Source organism: Ovis aries, chromosome 6 (assembly GCF_016772045.2).
Source record: "Ovis aries strain OAR_USU_Benz2616 breed Rambouillet chromosome 6, ARS-UI_Ramb_v3.0, whole genome shotgun sequence".
Lineage (NCBI taxonomy): Eukaryota > Metazoa > Chordata > Mammalia > Artiodactyla > Bovidae > Ovis > Ovis aries.
In genome coordinates this window covers 100,403,072-100,427,897 of record NC_056059.1, presented here as the reverse complement: position 1 = coordinate 100,427,897, position 24,826 = coordinate 100,403,072, and the positions used below count along the sequence as shown (strand labels likewise).

Sequence of the window (24,826 nt, the reverse complement as noted above, 5' to 3'; positions counted from 1 at the left end):
AAAAGCAAAGAGAGGTGTGTGCATCAGACCTTTTCTATGTTACAAGGTTTTCAGTGAAAGTACAGATGTCATATTAATGTGTGCTGCTTCTTACAAATTTTCGGGGGGAAAATTTGGAGCCATGAGTTTATACTTTGTCCATCAGTTCAGTTCAGTCGCTCGGTCGTATCCGACTATTTGCGACCCTGTAGAGTGCAGCACGCCAGGCTTCCCTGTCCATCACCAACTCCCGGAGTTGTCTCTATCTCTCTGTATTCTCTCTGTATTAGAATAGTTGTCTAGGTCCTGAAGTGGGAAGTACCAGGTACTGTAGTGACAAAAGTTTCAGAATTAGAAATCTTGGGTTGAAATCTTGTAGCTAAGCAGCCTGGTTTGAGTCCTTTGCCTCTGACTGTTTCCTCCTTCGTGATGGCGCAGCAGCACAGCGTGAGGGAAAGGGCAGGGCAGACGCATTTCTCCAGCAGCCTCGATCTTCTGCTTACCGCCATGTGACTTTGGGCTACTTCTCTTATTCTCGGTGTTCTCTTCAGTAGAAATGGGATTGATATATCAATTCCATGTGATTATTATTAGAGTTAAGGAGATATTCATATAAAATGCTGAATGTGGAGCCTGGCATATGGTAAGTACTTACACATGTTGCTTTTCTTCACAAAGAATTGTTGCAAGGATCCTGTTAAATGGTTAAAGGAATGTGAACTATCTTTGTTCAGCATGAAGTCCTACACAGGAAACTTAGCTGGTGCCTAGGAAATAGAATGCAGACATAGCATTTAGTTATTTTTGCTGCTTTTTACATTGATGAAATCTCTGCCATGATGATTTCCTAGGAAATATTCTGTACATGCTATAAAATAACAGTAAAGGAATCTGCTTTTTAAGAAAGTCGAATAAGTGTAAACATTTTATAATAATTTGTGCTGGTGTATATCTAAAATGATTCGCTGATCTCTCAGGGCTCTGAGCTAAAATCAGTGGGGCTATGAGTTATTTGTAGCCTGAATGCTTTGGCTTTTGATGTAGGCTTGCAGGAATTTGTTTTATTTTCAAAGTTTTTTTTTTTTTTTTTTAATGAAAGAATAAAAATAAGCTAATTAAAGTTGCAGTTTGAAGGTAGAAAAAATAATATCTCACTCAAGAGTTAAGGACTGGTCATCTGTTAGCCAATTGGAATATTTATTTTTGATAAGTTAAGACATGGTATAAGGCAGCAACTGCTAAGAGCACCCATCATTAGCATTACAGATTGGTAAGGAGTTCAATAAGAATCTGATTATCTTTTCATCAAAAGTCTAAGATGATTTTTCCCTTCCCCCATTATTTATAAAATGGAAAGTAAAAGTAAAGTAAAGTCACTCAGTCGTGTCCGACTCTTTGTGACCCCATAGACTGTAGCCTACCAGGCTCCACCCTCCATGGGATTCTCCAGGCAAGAGTACTGGAGTGGGTTGCCATTTCCTTCTCCAGGGGATCTTCCCAACCCAGGGATCGAACCCGGGTCTGCCGCATTCCAGGCAGACGCTTTAACCTCTGAGCCACCAGGGAAGCCCTATAAAATGGAAAGAGGTGCCCAAACTGCCTTTGTGAGTACAAAGACCTCAGAGGATATCTCCCAGTGGATATAAGATAGATCAAACATTTCAGTGTTTAGATGTCATTTAATTCTTTAAGCAATATGTATGGAGAGTAAGTTAAACAACTTTGTTGCAAATAATAGTTCTTGCTATACTACTGGCCATATATTTACATGCTCGTGAGCTTAGTCGTGTCCTATTCTTTGCGACCCCGTGGACTGTAAGCCACCAGCCTCCTCTGTCCATGATTCTCAAGGCAACAATAGTGGAGTGGGTTGCCATTTCCTTCTTCAGGGAGTCTTCCTGACCCAGGGATCAGACGGGGTCTCCTGCATATCCTGCATTGGTAGGTGGATTCTTTACTGCTGCACTACCTGGGAAGCCCTTATTTACATAAGAAAATATGTAAATAGAAATCCAAGCAAAAGAGCCCATCTGTCAACTGACTTGACCTTTGATATTATTAACTCTATCTCTTTTTCCTCCCTACCTTCCTCACCTCCACACCCATAACAAACACACGCATGTGAGTGCATGCACAGCTAAGATTTTTAAATTAAAGTTTGAAGGACAAATGTTACTTGTTACTAAAAAGCTAAATGTGGTAATTAAAACATTTTTTTGTGGGGAGGGGAGACCATGCTGGGACTTACTAAATCCTCAGTACTTCTATTCAGTTTGTTTTCTTCCTTCTTGATTTTGTTTCTACTGCCTTAAAGAAACAGGTTCATAAAAATGTTCCAGTTCTCGGAAAAAATGATAATTTTTATAAACTGGAAAAGAGCTTTAAGAAGTAAGATTTTTGCCCTGGAGGAATTAAATGGTGTAGTGAACTCTTCAATGTATATTTTTCATCTGTTGTATTTTATATGCTTAGTACAAAATTACAAGAAATGTTTATATTTATACAATAAAATGTTTTTATTGTGCAGCTTAAAGTGCAACATGAAAGTTACTTGAATCTGTTACTGACATCTGAAATCTACAGTATGGATACAAAAGTGGGCTCCTAGAATCTAACTATAAATATATATTTTATAGTTTTTGATTATAATATACATATATGTTATATATGTATATGTTATATGTGTAGTTTTATATAGTATACGGTTCTATATTTTTGCCTTGAACTGAGAAATGAAAAGAGTCTGTAAAATGAAAGCACTAAAAACATGATTCCATGTTTCCTTAGGTTTATTTTGTAGTACTCACAGGTTATTATGAATAATACTGCCCACAAGTAACCCCTGATAATGTCAGCTATTCATAAAGACCATAGAATTTCATAAAGGAATTACTCCACTAGGAGCAGTTAAGAAAGCTAGTTAATTCTCAAAAGGTAGACATCGTGCTATGAGACCAATCTATGTTTCGCACTGAAATCTTAGAGAGCAAACTTTTTCTTCTCCCTTTCTTTCCATTACTGTCTCTACTTTTCCTTCCTCACTTTTCAGTACTCCACCCTTCCTCTCTTCCATTCCTTCCCTTTTCTTTTCATTCATTCCTTTTAGGGATCTCTTTTCCCAGAGGTTCCATCTCGTGTTTGTGTAAAATAGACACTGAATATATTGTTCAATAGCAGTTTCTTTAAGATTGGGTCCAAGAAGGCTCTTGCAGCTGTTTCATGACCAAGTTCTTTTTTTTTTTTTTTTTTTACAGTGTATTCCTTATCTTTGGTTTATCTGATGTTATCCCTTGATAAGATTCTGGTTATGCATTCCTGGATGGAATATTACATAAAGGATTGTGTCTTTCTTAGCACATCTTATCTGGAGGTACACAGTATCCATCTGCTGTTCACTTGTGATATAAAGTTGACCACCTGTTTCCTTGTCTGATTTCTCCACTGTGTTACTGTAGTAAACTGATAAAGCGATTGGTGAGGAGATACTTTAAGACAAAATATCCTACTCTTCATCAAAACTTCATCCACTATACGTAGGATCCATTGATGAAAGCTCGCTTGAACTGATCTTGTCTATTATGGTTCTAAAATTATTTTTTTCAAACTCCAACACTCCTATTTTTATCAGCTGTTATTTAACATCCTACTGTAATAAGAGCCCTTTTATTTATCTATCTATATTGTTTTATTTATTGTTGAACTCATAGATACCTGTTTTTTCTTTTCCGACAATTTATTACTGTCCTTGAATATTTCGGTCCTCAAATTATCTCAGATTTCACCAGGGGGAGCCTCTTTTATCATGCTATCCAGAGTCAAAACATTACACAGAAAACACTCAAAAATTCTGACTTGCTTAATGCAATTTTCACTGGAATTATATTGCTTTCATTTGATAGCTTCGATGGAAATTGTTTTATTAATTCAGTATATTCATTTTCAGTTTATCGAGAGGCCATGATTAATTTGAAAGAATGAGTGGAGATCATGAAAGCTCTGGGATTTTTTTCATTTCATTTTAGTTTAAAGCTCACATTTAGCTTCCTTTTTCACTGAGGATAACAACGGTGGGACTCGTGACAAGAGGGAAAGCTTGTAGGCAAGAAGTGGATGAAGAGGAATGGATTGATCACAGGGCAACATTGCTGCATGGATGTACTTCATTGTTTTCCCTCTACGCACTTCTGTGAACTTGTCTAAATGGACTGTTATCTTTTGTTTGTATTTTGTATTTCTTGTCATTTTTTTCTTTCTGTTTTGCTTTAGTTTATGATGTTTCTCATCCCTCTTATAAAATCAGAGCTTGTCCACAAAAAGATGATTTTGTTATACTATCCAGCATTATGATATTTTTATAATTAATACCTAACCCCTAAATATATGACAAGCCTCTACTTTAGTGAATTAGAAACAGCAAATGTAATTTCAAGATTGTTTACCGTGAAACAGATTCTTTTTTAGTTTTTGGAAAATAGTAGCATTCCTGATTAGAAAATAGCATATTAAGTGATTGGTTTTGTGCTGCTTGCCAAAAGCATGTAAGGCCTTTTCTCCTAATTCTTGTTAATTGAGATTAGCACACATGAAAATTATACAGTTTTGATTATTAAAATTTTAATACATATATTTTTTCTTGGGAGTCCCATTTTTAAACAAGTTTAAAGAGAGGGTTGTCCATGTAGAAATAGAAACAAAGTAAAAATAGCCAACTCAGGACTTCAAGCCTACAGTGAACTTGGCTTTTTATTTCCATGCAGTATTTCTGAGTTTAGCTCGTGTTGAATGCCAGGTTCTTTCTATAGAAACAAAAATGCCTTTCTTTGGGTTAATTTATAAATAAGCTTCGTTTTTAGTATGGCCAGTGAAGTTAATGGCCATACCATTAATGTTGGCTATATACCTTGAAGGTAGTACTGTATCAATTTGTATTAACCTAAAATTTTTGTTGTGATAAGCATTAGGTCTAATTAAACTCTGTATTTCAGGAATAATATTGAATCTTATATGCTTTAATATTTTTAAATTATGAGGTACATAACCTAAAATTTGCTATTTTAACTACTTTTAAGTGTACAGTTTACATTATATATATTCCAGATGTATAACCATCACCACTATCCATTTCCAGAACCTTTTGTCATCCCAAATGGAAACTTTGTACCCATTAGGCAATAATTCCCCATTCTCCTTTCTCTTGGCCCCTGGTGACCTCTATTTCTGTCTCTAAGAATGTCCGTATTCTAGATATTTTATGTAAGTGAGATCTTACAAAATTTTTCCTGTTTGTGTCTGACATTTCACTTCATGTGTTTCCAAGCTTCAGTCCATGTTGCAGCATGTAGCAGAACTGTATTCCTTTTTATGGGTCAATAGTATTCCACTGTTATATATATTCCACTTTTTGTTTATTCATTAACCTATCGATGGACATTTTGGCTTTTTCCACCTTTTGCTGTTGTAAACACTGGTGTGTAAGTACCTGTTAGAACCTCTGCTTTCACTTCTCTTGGATACACACACAGTGCACACACACCTACTCACCCAGGAGTGGAGGTGCTGAGTCATGTGGTAACTCTGTGGTTAAATTTTTGAGGCACTGCCATACTGTCTTCCACAGTGGCTGAATTATTTTACAGTATCACTGGCACTATGCAAGAATTCTGATTTCTTACATCTTTGCCAAAACTTGTTATTTTTTGACAGTCACCATCCTTGTGGATGTGAAGTATTATCTCATCATGGTTTTGATGGACATTTTCTTGATGACTGTTGATTTTGAGCATTTTTTTGTGCGTTTATTGACTGTATGTCTTTGGTAAAATGGCTCAGTCTTACTTTTTTATTGGGTTGTCTTCTTGATATTCTTTTTATATTCTGGTCATTAAACCTTAATCGCAGATAGGATTTGCAGGTGTTTTCTCCTTTCTGTGAGTTCTTTTCACTCTTTAGATGGTGCCCTTTCATTCTGAGGAAGCCCAGTTTATCTGTTTTTCTAGTTCTGGTATCATATTTGAGAAACGTAGCTAAATCCAAGATCATGAAAAGTTGCTCTTATGTTTTCTTGTAAGAATTTTATAGTTTTGGCTTTCAGATGAGGTGTGTGATCCACTTTAAGTTTATTCTTATATGTGGTATAACATATATGAAGTCTTATATGTAGTGTAACATATATAAGTGAAGTCCAAAAAAAATGAAGTTTTTTTTGCATGTGGATTTCCAGTTTTCCCATTACCTTTTTTTGTTTGTTTGTTTTTAAAGTTCTTTCTCTATTGAATGGTCTTGACTCCTTTGTGGAAAAGCAACTGGGCATATATGTGAGGGTTTATTTTTAGGCACTCTCTGCTATTCCACTGGTCTTTATGTTCATACTCATGCCTGAACAAGGTTATTTTGATTATTGTGTTAAATATTTTGTTTTTAATGTTGACTAATTTATTATTCTCAATGTGTGCCTTTTAAACTATTTCTACTATAGCTTTAGATTTTGCATTTAATAATTTCATTTAGTTGACAGTACTCCAAAAAGAACTGTAAATATCAACTTTATAATGAGTTCTCTTGAACTTAAAATACTAGAAAAATTAATATTAAAGTAAGCAATTGGGGTTTTTTAATTGATATTGCACTTTCTTTGGAAATTCGAGGGAAAAGTATAAAGACAAAAAATGAAATGTTAATTGTACTTGCTCATAGAAAGAATAAAAAAATGAGAAAGACCAATTATTCATATAATCTATTAACTGATTCTTTAATTTTTTGTTAAATGTCACTTTTATCTTAGTTCTGGAAATAATCTACTTAATGAAGTTCTTTAGGAATTTCATAAAAGAAAATACTGGTATTTTGCAAGATACATTTTTAATAAAGACCTGGTATTGACTTAATCATTAAGCTAGGTCTAAATGACTGTTTATTAGGCTTTTCTTTAATGTTATGAATATCCAACCTAATTTTAGTCCTTTCAAACTGCAAAAACGTTGAGAAAATTTGAACATCAGCTCTTATTTTCCTTCTCTGTTGAGATACAGACTTTATTTTCATCACTTTTTTCAGAGTAAATTTGAATATTGAATAATATGTTCCCCAATATTTCAACTATAGTCCTTAAAATAAGTTATTTGGGATTTAGAACTGTGAACTAAAAATATTTTGTAACAAGAATACTGGGCTTTAAATTAAGGACAAGAACATCTAAGAAAGCAAACTTAACCTTTAAAAGTTTGTTACAACGTAATTAATTCTATCCCATGAATCAGTACACTAAAGAGATACACCCTCCCTCAATAACTCAATTATTCAATTTTTTCTAATAGGTCTCACAATTTTTTAAATGTTATGTAATAGCCAATCTTGTTTTACCTGTATCCTCATATACTTTATTCTATCCCTAAATTACATGGAAACAAATCACAGACATCATTTAATCAGTAAATATTTCAGTTGTGTGTGTGTGTGTATGTAGGTGTAGGAACAGACTGCTAATGTATAGTTTAGGGCAAATCCATTCAATAAATAATATTTAAATTTCTACTGTGGTTACGATACAGTAGGGAATAGAAAAGACAAGATCTCTGTTCTAAAGGAACTTATTTATAATTTACAACCAGTTCTTAAGCTAAAATTTTTGGGCACTGAAATCCTGAAGAATTTGAGTCAAGCCTTAGAAAAACAAAATAGAACTCTTGAGCTGTATTCTGACATACTTGAGTCTCATACTCAAGGAGAGGTAATACAATATCCTTTTAGTCCTTTTATCTTAAAAGGGGAAAAAAATAGAACTGTACTTGATATCAGCAATAAAACATGTTAGAAATATACAAAGAGTTGGGCTTATCAGTTATAAATGACTTAAAACTTTAGACTAGGTGAATTAGAATGATGTGAAACCACTGATGCTTTCATCATATTGACTTTATAGCTCCTGTTTATTTGGACAGTCATGATTTTGAAATTCATGTCTATTTTCAGAATGTGCTGGTGAATTTTATTAATTTGGTATGTAACATACCAATTAAAATTTTTATTTGTTCAAAATACTTTTATAGTACTGTTATTTTTCCCTGTTTTGAGTTTTGAAATGTTAATGACATATGATTTCAAATAGAATCCCAAAGTTCTGTTTTTGTACCTTTTTATCTGTTGATTTCATACTACTTTTGGTCCTTCGTTGCTAACGGTTTTCAGGCCATCATCCTACCTAAACTAAATGGCTGCGCTTTCCTGTCTGGGTTAGAGAGACCTCCTTTGGAGCCCTTTTCTACTCTGCAGCCTCTGTAACCTGAGTCCTCTTTGTAGAATGACAAACTAATTTTCTTACTCTCCTTTTGGAAATTCTTCATGTCTCCCTACTGCCTTTAGGTGAAGGCCAGAGTATAGGATATCACGCATTCCTCTACTCAACTGAAGCTTATATATTCAGTCCCTCTAAGTGTCCTCTCCAGCGATTTCTTCACTCTTTACATGTAGATATTTATACCCTCATCCATTCTTGCTTCTGCAGCAACTTCTCATCTCCCTCTCTGTTTTTTGAAATCTGACATGTGCTAGGTACACAGGTAGGGTCTTGTTATTTGCCCTTTTAAAGCACTTTTACTGGGACTTCCATGGTGGTCCAGTGGTTGGCACTTCCCTTTCCAATGCAGGGGGTGCAGGTTCAGTCCCTGCTTGGGGAGCTGGGATCCTACATGCTTTGTCATATGAGAGAGATAGTGTCTTATTTGTCCTCTGTGTCTATGGGGCCTGGTAACTGGGACATAATAGGCACAGACTGATAATTTATTGAATGAATGAATGTGTACCTGTTGCTGTGATATAAATTACCCTAAAACTTAAAAAAAATTTTTTTTTTTAAATTATCTTATAGCTTCTGTAGGTCAGGCATTCAGGAGTGGTTTAGCTGGTACGTTCTGGGTTAGAATCTCTCATGAGGCTGTAGTCATCAAGATGTTGGTCAGAGCTATTGGAAGACTTGACTGGGGCCCCAGGATTCTTCTGTTATAGTTGACTCATATAGGTGTTAACAGAAGGCCTGTCAACAGGAAGCATCAGTTCCTGTTGACATGGACCTCCCCATAGGGCTACTTGAGTATCCTCCTGACATGGAAGTCAGCTTCCTTCAGAGCACGTGATCCAAGAGAGGGAAGAAGGAAGAAGCCCACAGTGCCTTTCATCACATGATCACATACAGTCACTGCCATTACAGTCTGTCCTTAACTCACAGTTAAGAAGAGGCTCTGTCTTTGAAAGGAGCATCAAAGAACTTGTGGGTATAGTTTATAACTCACCACTACAGAATGGAACAGTCATTTATGATTCTCCCTTGTTCAGTCTTGTTCAGTCGTGTCTGACTCTTTGCAACCCCACAGATTGTACCCTGCCAGGCTCCTCAGTCCATGAGATTCTCCAGGCAAGTATACTGGAGTGGGTCGCCATTTCTTCCTCCAGGAGATCTTCCCAATGCAGGGATCTAACCTGTGCCTCCTGCAGCTCCTACATTGGCAGGTGGATTCTTGAGTCACTTGGGATTCTCCCTTGAAGGTGACCAAAGTAAGTCATTTTTCCTCCCTATGAAATACATTTGTTCAGATGGAAATAAATTTTAAAAGTATTCCCTTAGAGCTTCCTTGGTGGCCCTGCAGTAGAGAATCCGCCTGCCTGTGCAGAAGACAAGGATTCAGTCCCTGATGCGGGAGGTTCCCGCATGTCGCGGAGCAACTCAGCTCAGGAACTACCACCCATTGGCCTGTGTGCAGAGCCTGGGAGCCACAACAACTGAGTCCATACACTGCAAGGACTGAAGCCCCCACACCCTAGAACCCATGCTCTGCAACAAGAGAAGTCACTACAATGGGAAGCCTGCATGCCCGTAGCTAGAGAAGAACCCTTAAAGCAGCAAAGACCCAGCACAACCAAAAATAAAATAGAATATTCCCTTAAAATATTTTACTTATTTTTGATGATACAAAGTAACTAGATTGTAAATTAATATGACTACTGAAATGAGCTAATTGTTTTCAAATATTCATATTTTTATTGTAACTCTTTCACTTAGATTCTGGAAGTAAAGTCATCTAAGTTTCATGTTGTGTGTAAAATGAATGTGCCATGGAATTCATTACTTTAAGGCTTATTGGGTCTTCAAAAAAACCAAACACCTCTATTTGCAAGCCATAGTTACATATGGTTAAGAAAATGAGAATTTTTAAACTTGTAGCTGAAAACAGTTTAAATTAATTGTACAATAATTAGTCTTTTTAGCCTAGTATATGTATATAACTTGGTCATTCAAGAAAAATTTGAGTCTGTAATATGAATCAGACATTTTACTAGGCTGGGTATGTATCGGTGAGTAGAATAGACGTTTTTCCACTTGGTGTTTATCTGTTGGAGATCAGGTAATAGATAAATAGACATCTGTGGAGGAAATAAAGCGAAGTGATGGAGAATTATGGAGAGACAGATTCTGCCACACTGTTAGAAAAAGGTTGTCAGGGGAAGTGACCTTGAAGCTGAAAACTGAAGGAGTTTTCCCTGCCAGGAGCTCACAGGCAAAGGGATTGCCCTGCAGTGTGAACAGTTGGTGTGGAAAGGATGCCTGGGGATGCCGGGCGAGAGTGGAATGAAGTTTGAGAGGCAGAAAGAGATCATACTATCTAGTTTAAGAGACTATAATGAGGAGTATGGGTTTTATTCAGCATATTGAAAACCGTGGAAGGATTTTGAAATTACAGTTTTCACTAACAGCAACAAAAAAGCCCCAAACTTTTTGCCTGCAGAAAGCAAAGTCAGTAGAGGAAGTGGGAGAACGGAAAGGAGGTCATTATAGTAGTCCGCATGAATGAAGATGGAGGTGTGTTCTACAGTGATGGGAGAAAGTGGTGGGAGAGACGAGGACAGGTTTGAGGTCTAGTTTGTAGGTAGAACCAGTGGGACTTGGTATGAAGTGTGAGGGACAAGGGGAGTAAGGACAATACTCAGATTTTTTTTTTTTTTTTTTTTTTGGCTTGAGCAAAACCTGAGCTCAGTGAGGAGGAAAATTGAGTTTATTTTTGATAGTGTTAATTTTGCGATGTCTGTAAGTCATCTAGTGGACATGTCAGATGGCAGACGGTTATGCAATCCTGGAGCTCAGAGGTTTGAGATGAGATATACAGATGGTATTCAAAGTTGTGGAATGAATGAGATCATTTCTAGGGAGGGAATGCCCTAGGAACTCTAGCTTTCAGAATTTGCATGTGTGGGCAACATTCTTGCTTTGCTTTGTAAAAAAAAAACAAAAGATAAAACTGCAGCACAGAAAGTTTGGTTTATTTCTAGCATGTATTAAAGAGTGTGTGCTTTTTTCCCTTTCAATTTGATGGTAGTATGGTATATGATCATGACATCTGGTCCCATCACTTCATGGTAAATAGATGGGCAAACAATGGAAACAATGAGAGACTTTATTTTGGGGGGTTCCAAAATCACTGCAGATGGTGATTGCAGCCATGAAATTAAAAGACGCTTGCTCCTTGGAAGAAAAGCTGTGACCAACCTAGACAGCATATTAAAAAGCAGAGACATTACTTTACCAACAAAGATCCCTGTAGTCAAAGCTGTGGTTTTACCAGTAGTCATGTATTGATGTGAGAGTTGGACTATAAAGAAAGTTGAGTGCCTAAGGAATTGATGCTTTTGAACTGTGGTGTTGGAGAAGACTCTTGAGAGTTCCCTGGACAGCAAGGAGATTCCGTCAGTCAATCCTAAAGGAAATCAGTCCTGAATATTCATTGGAAGGATTGATGTTGAAGCTGAAACTCGAATACTTTGGCCACCTGATGTGAAGAACTGACTCATTGGAAAAGATCCCGATGCTGGGAAAGATTGAAGGTGGGAGGAGAAGTAGATGACAGAGAATGAGATTGTTAGATGGTTGGATGGCATCACTCACTCGATGGACATGAGTTTGAGTAGCCTCCGGGAGCTGGTGGTAGACAGGGAGGCCTGGCGTGCTGCAGTCCATGGGGTCGGAAAGAGTTGGACATGACTGGGCAACTGAACTGAATGGTATATGAGAAAAAAGTCTAAAGCTCCACCCCACCACTTGTTGAATGAATAACTAGCCACCTACTAGCTGTATGACTTTGGAATTCTACCTCTCTGAGTCTCAGTTTTTTATCTGCTAAAAGGAGTAAGAGGAGAGTTGTTTTGAAGATTAAATGAATTAAGTTTTCCAAAGTGCCCAGGACAGTGTCTGATACTTAGTAAATACACAATATTCCCTATTTTCCCTTTCCTTGCTCTTAATTCGTTGGTGTGTGTATCTTTGAGCAGGCAAGCCACTCTGAAACAGGTGTTATCTTCAGTGCTCTTACCCCATTCTCATCAGTGTTATGGAGAAAGGTAGATACAGACACATAACGCAGAAACATAGGAGTGTCTAGCATGGTATCTTAAACCCTTCTATGCTGAATGTTCATACACTGTTTTTGTTCTGCTTTTCTTAAACTGTTATAACTCTGCTGCTTTCAAAGAAGATTATCTGTTAAATAATGAAACACTGAGATAAAGGTTTGTTTTGAAATATGTTTGAACTCTAATGAGCAGGAGGATGAATTCAGTTCAGTTCAGTTGCTCAGTCATGTCCGACTCTTTGTGACCCCATGAACCACAGCGCACCAGGCCTCCCTGTCCATCCCCAACTCCCGGAGTCCACCCAAACCCATGTCTATTGAGTCAGTGATGCCATCCAACCATCTCATCCTCTGCCGTCCCCTTCTGCTCCTGCCCTCAATCTTTCCCAGCATCAGGGTCTTTTCAAATGAGTCAGCTCTTCACTTCAGGTGGCCAAAGTATTGGAGTTTCAGCTTCAACATCAGTCCTTCCAATAAATACCCAGGACTGATCTCCTTTAGGATGGACTGGTTGGATCTCCTTGTCTTTGCATCAGGTGGCCATAGAATTGGAGTTTCAGCTTCAACATCAGTCCTTCTAAGGAATACCCAGGACCTGGACTGGTTTAGGATGGACTGGTTGGATTTCCTTGCAGTCCAAGGGACTCTCAAGAGTCTTCTCCAACACCACTCTTATGTATTAAAGCTTTGTAATTATTAACACAGAATTCTCAATTGTGTATTAAATTGTTCATTGTCAGATATAAAATTGGATAATCTAATACTTTGAAGGCAAAGATAGAGTGTTAAATTTGAATCTGTGCAGTCTGCCTCTAATTCATTGGCACAGTATTACAGAAGAACCTCAAGTACCCTGTGATAAACTGGAAAATCCCATTGAGTAGATTTATCACAACCCAGTTACCTTTCATTTATGAATTTATATCATTGTGGAATGATACGCTATATTCCATTAATTCTAAAAAATGTTTTTTTCTCATTTGTAGAATTTTGAAACTAGAATCATCTTACAGTAGATATAACAGGAAATTATATTTTCCTATTAGGAAATTATATTTTTTTTGTAATTGGCAGTGTATTTTCTTGGTGGTACATAAGATAACAATTGTCTTATAATTGATGGAAAAGCTATGACCAACCTAGACAGCACATTAAAAAGCAGAGACATTTCTCTGCCAACAAAGGTCCATCTAGTCAGAACCATGGTTTTTCCAGTAGTCATGTGTGGATGTGAGAGTTGGACTATAAAGAAAGCTGATTGCCAAAGAATTGATGCTTTTGAACTGTGGTGTTAAAGAAGACTCTTGAAGTCCCCTGGGCTGCAAGGAAATCCAACCAGTCAATCCTAAAGGAAGTCAGTCCTGAATGTTCATTGGAAGGACTGATTCTGAAGCTGAAACTCCCAAATAATCTCGCCATCTGATGTGAAGAACTCACTCATTGGAAAAGACCCCAATGATGGGAAAGATTGAAGGCGGGAGGAGAAGGGAATGACAGAGGATGAGATGGTTGGATGGTCACTAACGCAATAGGTATGAGTTTGAGTAAGCTCTGGGAGTTGGTGATGGACAGAGAAGCCTGGTGTGCTGCAGTCCATGGGGGTGCAAAGAGTTGGACATGACTGAGTTACTGAAATGTACTGAACTGTGATTGATGATAGCTTGATTTTGATGATATTTTGTATTTAGCTGCAAGTCTCGAGCCTAGAATAAATTTGATATTCATTAATGCTTATATAAAGTACGAATCACTTTTTTAAGATCAGATCATGTTTTTTACATTTATTTTCTACTTAATATTGTTAAGTATAACACACCAGCTCAGCAAACTTTCTGTAAAAGGCCACCATGTAAATATGTTAGGCCTTGTGGGCCAAAAATCTGTTGAAGTTATTCAACTCTGCTGTTCCACAGAAGGAGCCTTAGACAATACATGTGAACATAGTTATGTTGCAATAAACCTTTATTTACAAAATAAATTTGGTTCACATTTAACCCATGAGCTGTAGTTTGCCAATCCACAGTTGAACATTATAATGATCAAAATCACTTCTCAAACATTCATTCCCCAAAATACTTTTTCTGGGTCATCTTTGATTCTTTGCATGTGTATTCTATACCAAATTTTCTTTTTGTTCCTATCAGTTGTTTGATCTCTTGTGTCTGTGTCTAAATCAGGGTCATCACACTAGTTCATGAACCAGTAGATATTTTGTCTTTGTCCATCTGAGTGATCTTTGGTTCAGATTTGTTACCCACTTGTAACAAATGATTTGCCAGTTTGTTTTTTGTTACTCCATGCAATAAGCTAAGATCAATGAAGAGTTATTTACGAATTAATGAGTCAGAGATTTTTAAATACTGTGCCTGAGAATAGAGTTGGTACCAGAAAGTCGGCTGCATTTGGATCCATGCTAATCAAGTTGCATCTGAGAGTTTGTAATGAAGTTGAATATGAGAGACAGAATGATAAAGTCACTAGGAACACTAACTCTGGAGCCAGACAGCCCGATTAACTCTAGGCTCTACTACCCCTTACTACTCTTGCGACCTTGGGCTAGTTATAGTTATATAACCTCTCTGCGCCTCAGTCTCGTCTTCTGTAAAATGTGGACAGTAGTATTTATAGAGTTTGAATATTCAGTGAGTACCTAAAATTTAACTCATAAATAAGATATGAATTGGATTTTAAGCATAGGATATATGATCTTTAGAAATAATTCCATTACTATCAAATGTAATTAAGTCAGAATGCTGCTGCTGCTGCTGCTGCTAAGTCACTTCAGTCGTGTCCGACTCTGTGCGACCCTGTAGACAGCAGCCCACCAGGCTCCCCCGTCACTGGGATTCTCCAGGCAAGAACACTGGAGTGGGTTGCCATTTCCTTCTCCAGTGCATGAAAGTGAAAAAGTGAAAGTGAAGTCGCTCAGTTGTGTCCAACTCTCAGCGACCCCATGGACTGCAGCCCACCAGGCTCCTCCGTCCATGGGATTTTCCAGGCAAGAGTACTGGAGTGGGGTGCCATTGCCTTCTCCAGTAAGTCAGAATACTTGCCATTTAAAATGACAAATTAAAAGGAGCCCATAATGAGTAATATTTTCTCCTTTCTATCATGAATATAGTCAAATTACCAGTGTTTTCTGTGTGTTTACCTAGATGGCAACATCCGGTATCTGGCTCTTAAGGAATGTTAATTAAATAAATGAGAATTTGTATTTTTTTTCAAGGTGCTAATTTTCCAATTATAAGATCCATCTTTTGTCTGATTTTGAGAAAGTGGTCTCTTGCTTGTTGAAAAACGTGTTTTATATTGCACTATAATCTAAAATCTGTGAATTTTTCTTAAGGCATTTCTGTAAGCCATTATTTCCCTCACCTTTAATGCCTCCTAGGGATATTTCTGCTAAGAGAATGCTGTAACGGTATACAAATATATTTAACTTTTGTTTGATCTCAGAATAGGCTGGATTAATAACTGACATTAAAATGGTGATGAGAAAAAGATTGACTAGTTCATTACATGGCAGTCTTGGCTTCTATTTTCCTTATGTTATAACTTGTGAGATATAAATTTATTTCAGTCTTCAGTAATAAGAAGACATCTTTTCCATAATGTTTCTTTGCTTACCCTTTTCTTTTGTATAACTGCAATAAGGATTTTTTTTTTAACTATTTACTCTTTATTTGACTGTGCCAGGTCTTCATTGAGGTTTGTGGGACCTTTAGTTGCAGCGTATAGTATCTAATTTCCTAACCAGGGATTGAACCCAGGTGCCCTGTATTTGGGAACGCAGAGTCTTAGCCACTAGACCAGGAGGGGAGTCCCTGCCAGTGTTAACCCTATGAAATTGCTGATACTCTACCCTTTCTGACATAACAAAAATGGCATTTTATTTGATTCAGCCTAATAGAAAGAAGGATTTTTTTTCCTGAAAATATTTTACTCTTTGTAGTTTCATTTGATTTCAGCAATTTGTCACTTTCATTCATTTAACTACATAATAAACTTTTTTCATCTTTAACTTTTGATAATAGCCACCTTCCAGGAGCCTTTGTGAACTGTGAATGGTTGGTTAGAAGCTATCTGTTGAGCTTTTAATGTTCTGGCACCATGTAAAAGGCTTTTCATGCATTATCTCTAATCCTAACAATAGACCTGAGAGAGGAATTATTAATAATATAAATGGCAGGGCTAGGATTTGAGTTCTTTTTAATGACCTAGTCTTGGAAGTTACATAGTGTTCCTTCCAGCATCCTATTTGTCAGTCGTTCCCCATCAGAAGAAAGGGAAATGGGCTCTTCTTTTTGAAAGTATCTTAAGAATTTGTTGGCATTTTAGTTTTTAATTTTTAAAAAATATGTATTTATTCGGCTGTGCTGGGTCTCAGTTGAGGTTTGTGGGATCTAGTTCACTGACCAGGGATCGAACCCAGGCCCCCTACATTGGGTCCTCAGAGTCTTAGCCACTGGACCACCAGGAAGTCCCATAACTTGTTGACATTTTAAAGTCACTGGAAGATTCTGGAGACTTTTAGATGTGTTTTCTGTCATGATGAAAATTTTATTTTGCCCTTTAAAAATGTTTTTACTCTTTGATGTCAGTGTAGATGATTTACAATTAATGGTCATTCCTGAGTTCTTTGTCTTCCAGATTGTAACTTGAGACATGGTCTATTAATTATACACAATGGAGGCACTTAGTCTGACTGTTCTTACTGGTACAAGGATTTTAATCTTCCAGTTTTTTCCTATTTAATAACTTTTTATTTTATTGGCTTTACAAAATATATAACTATTTTATAAGCTGTCTTTATTGTTGAGCCTGTGAAAGAACTAATTACCATGCCTCTTATTTACACTGAAAATTATTATTATTATTATTTTTGCTAGATTTATCTTTTGATTAAATGTAGGTGTCAGTTAGTTTACACACTACTCACAGGCAGTCTGCAGGACTGACTGCCCTAAAGAAGATTAGAAACCTCATGCAGAACTAAGTCTGAAATACAGGAAATGTTCAGGACAACACAGGATCATTTCCTGTGTTAGGAAGAGTCCCTGGAGAAGGACATGGCAACCCACTCCAGTATCTTGCCTGGAGAACCCCATGGACAGAGGAGCCTGCCGGGCTGCAGTCCTTGGGGTCACAAAAGCGCTGGACTTGACTGAGCGACGAAACGACAGCACTGAAACATCTCTGATAGAATCTCCAGTGTGTGTCTGAAAGAAGATGCCAGATTTTCTAGAGAGCTTGAAGATGTTGAGTGTGGAAAAAGGGCTGACAACTCTGATATAAAACACACCTGTGTATTTATGGCTAATCTGGGGAGCTGAATAGGGTACTCCAAGGTAACGTGAATTGCAGTATATCTTCATGTGACGTGTTGTATTTGACAGGGGAAATAATTGCATTGAGGGTTTTATGTTCATCTTCAGATTTCACCTGTCAACTTGTGTGCACAAAAATCAGAGAAGTCCTCTCTCTGATTTAATGCTTTATAGTGAGTCAGTGATAAAAACTAGAACTAAAACCCAAGAGTATAGTGACCTAGACCATACTTGATGATCTTATCTTCCTTAGTAAGCTCTCACTCTTTGGCCTAAATTTCTAGAGACTGTTTCTTTATGAGTTTCTTGTTTTTCTTTAACCTACCATACTGTTTTTTAACATTTTTATTTTTCTAATTATCACACAGTAAACTATATCTTTCTTTGGTATATAGTTCTATGAACTTTGCTAGATAAGCAGATTAGGATAACCTATACCGTAGTATAGACATAGAACACTTTTATCACCCTTAAAACTTCCTTATTCTGCTTATACACATTGTCTCCAACTCTAGCGCCTGGCAAATGCTAATGTCTTCATCAATAAAGTTTTCTCTTTTTAAAAGTACCCCATAAATGGAATCATGCAGTACGTGACCTTTTGAGCCTTTTCTTTCATTCAGCATAATGCCTTTGTTCAACCTATTGTGTGTATCAAGGGTTTATTCCCTTTTACTGTTGAGTTACATGTGTGTGCCGCAGTTTGTATATCCATTAATTCATGGAAGGACATTTCGGGTGTTTCCATTTTTCTGGCAATAACATAGAGTTTCTGTAAACTTTTGTGTATGGGCTTCCCCGGTGGCTAAGTGGTAAAGAACTCGTCTGTCAACGCAGGAGACTCAGGTTTGATCCCTGGGTTGGGCAGATCCCCTAGAGAAGGAAATGACAACCCACTTCAGTATTCTTTCCTGGGAAAGCCCATGGACACAGGAGCCTGCTGGGCTCCATAGGGTTGCAAAAAAGTCAGACACCGGTTAGTAACTAAAGAACAACAGCAGACTTTTGTGTATAGTTTTTGTGTCATCATAAGTTATTTCTCAAGTATACACATTGGCAAAGTTTTTTCTGTAAAGGGCTAGACAGGCTATATTTTAGGCCATATGATCTCTGTTGTGACGACTCTGCTCTTGTACGATGAAAATAGCCATACACAATACATAAATTTTTGAATGGATGTGGCTGTGTTCCAATAAGACTCTTTTTGCAAAACCAGAATGGACACATGGCCATACTTTTCCAACCCCTGTTTAGTGGCAAATGCCTAAGAGCCAGATTTCCAGGTACATGATGAGCATACTTGATAAGAAACTTCCAGCTTATTGATTTTTCAAATATTTAGTTTAATAATATTTGAATTATGGAATTTTAACGAACTCAGACTTTAGTGTTCACACATCAGACCTACGTAATTTATGGTAAGACAGGCTTTGGTTTTGTCTTGTACTGAGGATGTATTTTGCCTCCTACTTTTTAATTTGTATTCATGTGAGGTTTTTACATGGATGAATCTTGTCTTCCTAGATAAAGTACAACCTGAATTTCAGTAATTTTTATTTGGCTTATGGAAGATATGATGAGATATTGCAAGCAGATTGTTTCTCTCAGTGATGTATTAAGAACAGAGAATCATAGTGAGAGCTGCTAGATTTTTAAATCAAACAGTTTATTTATTTTTTTCCTAAAAATTGAGTGTGACTGCATAGACAGCTATCACACCATGACATCTAGTCTCTTTATATGTGTTTGTTCATTTTTTCATTATTAAAGCCAGACTGTTTATCCACAGTGGAAGCTCATCTGGGAGATCATTGTCTTTATTTTGTGTAAGCTCCAGATGACAAATTAGGTGTTAAATCTTAGGTTTATGCTCATGTCCCTGGAGTTCTAAGGGACAACATTCTCCAGTTGCTGTTGGAACGCTGTTGTTTCTGTTTGTTTTGTCTGTGGGATGCAGAATTAGCTTTTTGCTAGTAGTATTTCTTTGTGATTCCCATGGCCACAGAGCAGGAGTGTGAGGTTCAAAGGAAGGCAAAGAAGCTCGGATATATCAGTAACTAATGAAACTGGAGATGGTGAATAAAACAAAGGAGGTGCATCTTTCTGGTTATGGTTTGCAATTAGTTATGCTCTTCTGAAAAAGCAGTGAAGCCCTAGGACAACATCAAAGAGGTAGAAGAATGTTTTGTACTGATCGTTTTCCTCCTACTTGTCTTGATGAGACGGTTGGAATATTATATCCGTGAGTGGGAAGTGATACTGTTTATGTATGCTTTGTTATAAAGTATGGCTAATGACTGCCATATTGGACATCACAGGTTTAATTTCTTCCATGTTCGCTAGATTAGAATCCCTATAAAAGAGGTGTTGAATATGCAACTTCTTGGTAGTCTAATATTCTCACTTCGCTTCCGACTTTTTGCAGTCAAGCAGTAGTCACTCTCTCTGGCTCTTCGGTCATTAAATTTTAATACAAGTCTGATTATCTCTAAGTATGTAACTTCTTTGTAAGCCGAGGAGAGTTAAAGGCATTTCCACGATTCAGTCCTGTTTTCTTCCAGAATGCAGTTATCCAGAGAACTGTCCTGTGCTGTTAGGCTTATCCTGGGAGCGTAAGATGAAACTCCACTGAGTGCTGCCCTGTGAGATTTCCTGTGTCACGTTGTCCTGTCTTAGCAACACCCTGATGGTTTGCAGCCACCTCTGCCCAAGAGTTTTAAAAAAGTACATTTCCCAGACCTGAACATTATTTACTAACAAGATAAAAAGGTTAAGAGTGCCTTCCATAAAATCTGACCTCATTTCTATGGCAGTGGTTCTCGACCCTGGGTGCCTGTTAGAATCACCTGGAGAACCTGTGAAAGCAGTACTTGGGCTCCAGCCCCAAAGATTTCAGCTCAAATGGTTTCGTCCTGGGCATCAGAGACCTTTTTCAAGGTCCCTAGTTAACTCCTGTGTCCAACCAGGGTTGAAAATCCCTCTTTGTGTAAGAAAATTAGTGGACCTGGCCTAGCCATGTCGAGTAAAATATTCTGAATTAAGAGACTAATCCATAATCTTTTCTGCCCTCTTTCTAGTTGGAGCCCAGATTTCAAGTCTTGAGTAAAAATACCAACAGGGGAAAGGGCCCTATTGTGTTCACACATTCAGAACCTGTCGTTCAAGGAATCCCCTAAAGGTCAGTGTATGGGAAAAGAAATTAGTGGGCTTTTATTTTTAATCTATACTACCATTGAGTTTATTGGTAGATTAAGATTGAAAATTACTTGTGAGTAGAAATACCATTTTTAATTGACTAGATTTTAAGTGCTACCATTATAAATTGATTAATATAATATCATGTTTAAGAAGTACATATATATATCTTCTCATTTATTTTTAATAGGCTATTAAAGGAGCATACATATTATATACTTCTCTTTGTGCTTATACTCATATAACATAGCTTTGCAAAAATATTCAAGAAATTAAGCACAATGATTGATTCTGGGAAGGCCAACTGAGGCCCAGTGGTGGGATATTTATTATTTTTACTCTGTCTTCTTCTTTGCATTATTTATTTTAACCCTAGTCATACATTAAATTTCACAAAATCTTTTTCGGTAGATAAAAATGCTTTTTTAAAAAAAGTTTTGCAAGTATGCTTATAGTTTTTTCTATTTGGAAAGTTAAAAATAACATCATAGTCATTTAACTTGAAGATTTCTGCTTATTATCTGGTACATTACCTCTTGTTTTAGATTTGCTATTTAAGTGTATATCTGCTCTTTCCTCTGCGCCCACCTCCCGGGTTTCTGTTTTGCCTTACATTTTCTCATGGTGCTTTCATATGCTGTATATAAAAGAATGGGCCCTACCTAGATGATGACACTGCCATTCTTCCAGTACCTCAGGCTGGAAATCTTAATTCTTCTTTGTCTCTTTCATTTGATCCTGAAAGACATCTCATTCCCAGATTGCTAACCCTGCGCTGGTGACATTTCCCATCCAATCGCCCCTCCCTCCCACTTCCGCTGGCACTGCTTTATCACTGAGGGGTCATTAAAGTAGCCATTGCACACTTCACTCTAGGCTTAGAAGTATTCTCTCAACATACATTACTCTCTTGCTTAACGGGCATTTTTTGTTAACCGAGACTGAATGGCCTTTTATGATCTGCCCTTGTCTACCTGTTCTACGCAAACCTCACTTCCGGCTTTTCCCCTGTGCTCCAGCTCTGCTAACCTACTGGAGCGAGACAGCAGCATGTCTGTGCCCTCTCTTGAGTACGCATATGATCTGTTGAGTATGCACATGGTCTGTATATGGCCAAAAATAAGGGTAGGCCTATTTGTCAGCTGAATGAACTCCTATTCAGTGTCCAAGATTAAGTTCAAACGTCATCATCTCCATTGATTGTTAAATGTTCCTTTGTGTTCTCATAGCATCTTGTTTACTTATTGTTTATTATGGTAGCTCTCACATTCCTCTGTAATATCTTTTAGCTTAACTATGAACCCTTAGAAGGTGATCTGTTTGACTTTATGTTACTAACACTTAACAGAGTTGCTGGATGTGTTAGAGGAAGTGTTAGAAATGAACAAGGAAATGAAAGTTAACACATACAAAATTTCATACTATTTATAATCACTGGAACTCACTAATCAATGTTTTAATAACTTAGTAAACTATACTTTACATTTGGAGATCAGCCCTGGGATTTCTTTGGAAGGAATGATGCTAAAGCTGAAACTCCAGTACTTTGGCCACCTCATGTGAAGAGTTGACTCATTGGAAAAGACTGATGCTGGGAGGGATTGGGGGCAGGAGGAGAAGGGGATGACAGAGGATGAGATGGCTGGATGGCATCACGGACTTGATGGACGTGAGTCTGAGTGAACACTGGGAGTTAGTGATGGACAGGGAGGCCTGGCGTGCTGCAATTCATGGGGTCGCAAAGAGTCGGACATGACTGAGTGACTGAACTGAACTGAACTGAACTGAAACTGAAACTTTACATTAAAGACAAGAGTTATTTACTAAGCTGAATGACTGAGCTCGAGAAAGATATTTGCCTTTAAAAGAGCTGACATTTTTAAAGTACCTTTGGATGATTCAAAAGAGTACTTTTTATGCAGATAGATTTATACTAAGTACAAGGCATTTTGACAGTTAATTATTTAAATCAGAAACCAAGTCAGCCTTTATTAACATAGCCAGAGCTTATGTTCTTGGAAGTAATAATGCTATATTTACTTAACATTTATTTCTGTTGTTTCAACATTTACTTACTTTCACTGCATATTCATTTGGATATTGGTACCCATTGGTTGGCCTTTTATCATTTCTTAACTTGAATATAAGTATCATAGTAGAAAATCTGGAGAAGGCAATGGTACCCCACTCCAGTACTCTTGCCTGGAAAATCCCATGGATGGAGGAGCCTGGTGGGCTGCAGTCCATGGGGTCGATAAGAGTCTGACATGACTGAGAGACTTCCCTTTCACTTTTCACTTTCATGCATTGGAGGAGGAAATGGCAACCCACTCCAGTGTTCTTGCCTGGAGAATCCCAGGGACTGGGGAGCCTCATGGGCTGCCGTCTATGGGGTCGCACAGAGTCAGACACGACTGAAGTGACTTAGCAGCAGCAGCAGTAGAAAATCACTGTAGTTTACAATGTCATATTCCTTATAGATACTTTAATATGTATTAAAATTGATTCTGTGCTAATTTTTTTAAACAACAGTTACCAATTTTTATAGATCTACTCTTAATGCATGTCTTAATTTATCTACAGTAGATAAAGGATTTCCACATAAAGATAATTGAGTAAAAGCATTTGTATTCTCTTCTCCTTCCTAATGCTAACTAAAAGGATGAAGACTAGGGAAGAATTCTTGTAACTTGAGTGAAGTGAGGAGAAAACTAAGCCTCAGACTGCAAGAAGAGCTGTAACCTTTGGAACAAATGGAGACGTGTGCAAACGTCTTAAACAGAGCTCTCCTAAAGTAGGTGGCATAGAGGTCTCAGAGTGGCAAGCCAGGTGAGGCTGCAGGAAAAGACACAGATGCACTTTTTATGCAGAAAAGAGTAGGAAAACCTAGCTGAGTGGAGGAGAGAGTGTACAGAAATGTCGCTTTGGTATCAGTGGATTCAGAGCAGCCAGAGAAGTAAACACTGAATCTCAGTGCAGACAATCAACAGTTTAACACTGCCCCCCCTCCCCCACTTTAACCTCGCAGCTTCATTAGGATTCTCCAACCATGCTAAGCACGTTCTCCCCTCCAGCCTTTGATTTTGCTTGTCCTTCAGCCTGGAAAATTCTTCCCCTAGAAATTCTTACGGATTACTCCCTCATTCATTCACGTTTCTATTCTGCTGTAAACTCAGAAAGGCATTTTGAGTTGACTGTGCATACTCAAGCAAGCAACCTCGGAGCATTTTATTTTCAAAGCTTGCTGCTTTTTTCCTTGCAGCCATCACCACCAGACTTGTGTATTGATTTATTTAGTTTTTCTTTCCTTCATGCGAATCTGAGCTCCCAAAGGACACATACTTATCACAATGCCTGTGTTCCACCTCTCTATTCCAAACACCCAGAACACTGCCAGGCACATAATTGTTGCTTAATAGATGAGCACACAGTTCTTCCCATACGCAGCGGCATATACCCTGTACAAACTGGCAAATCCCATGTGGAGAGACTTAAAGGATGTCATCAGCCATTAGCAGTAATTCCTCTTTATTTTGATCCTGATTCATATAAAATAATTGTAAAAATAATGACATTTATAAAGTCATTGAACGTTTGACCACTGGATGCTTGATACTAAAGAATGTATAGTAGTACTGTGAATCAGTCATGATTTAGTTGCAGAGAACAGAATTCATTTTAGCCATTTTAAGCAGGAACAGACTTATTAAGGGTGTATGTGTGTGCTTAGCCGTGTCCAAACTCATTGTGACCCCATGGACTATAACCTACCAAGCTCCTCGGTTTATGGAGAGATAGAAAGGCCTGAAGAAACAGATTTTAAGCTCACAGTTGGCCTTTTACAAACATCTCCCGTGCAATACAATGGAGCTGTACCATCAAGGGAGCTGCTAGTTTCTCTGTAGATCAGGATGCGATTGTAAGGGTTAATAA

At 37.5% G+C, this 24,826-nt stretch overlaps 1 protein-coding gene across 22 annotated transcripts in view; it reads left to right on the top strand.

Annotated features, from left to right (window-relative positions):
- WDFY3 (WD repeat and FYVE domain containing 3) overlaps nucleotides 1–24,826 on the top strand; it is a 281,234-nt gene that overhangs the window by 42,055 nt on the left and 214,353 nt on the right. For 18 of the 22 annotated variants that reach the window (XM_060417369.1, XM_060417386.1, XM_060417384.1 and 15 more), the window contains one exon: nucleotides 20,776–20,876. The exons of the other annotated variants lie outside the window; for them this stretch is intronic. The gene's annotated coding sequence lies outside the window, so the exon portion shown is untranslated. The remainder of the gene's footprint in view (nucleotides 1–20,775; nucleotides 20,877–24,826) is intronic. 22 annotated transcript variants of the gene reach the window in all.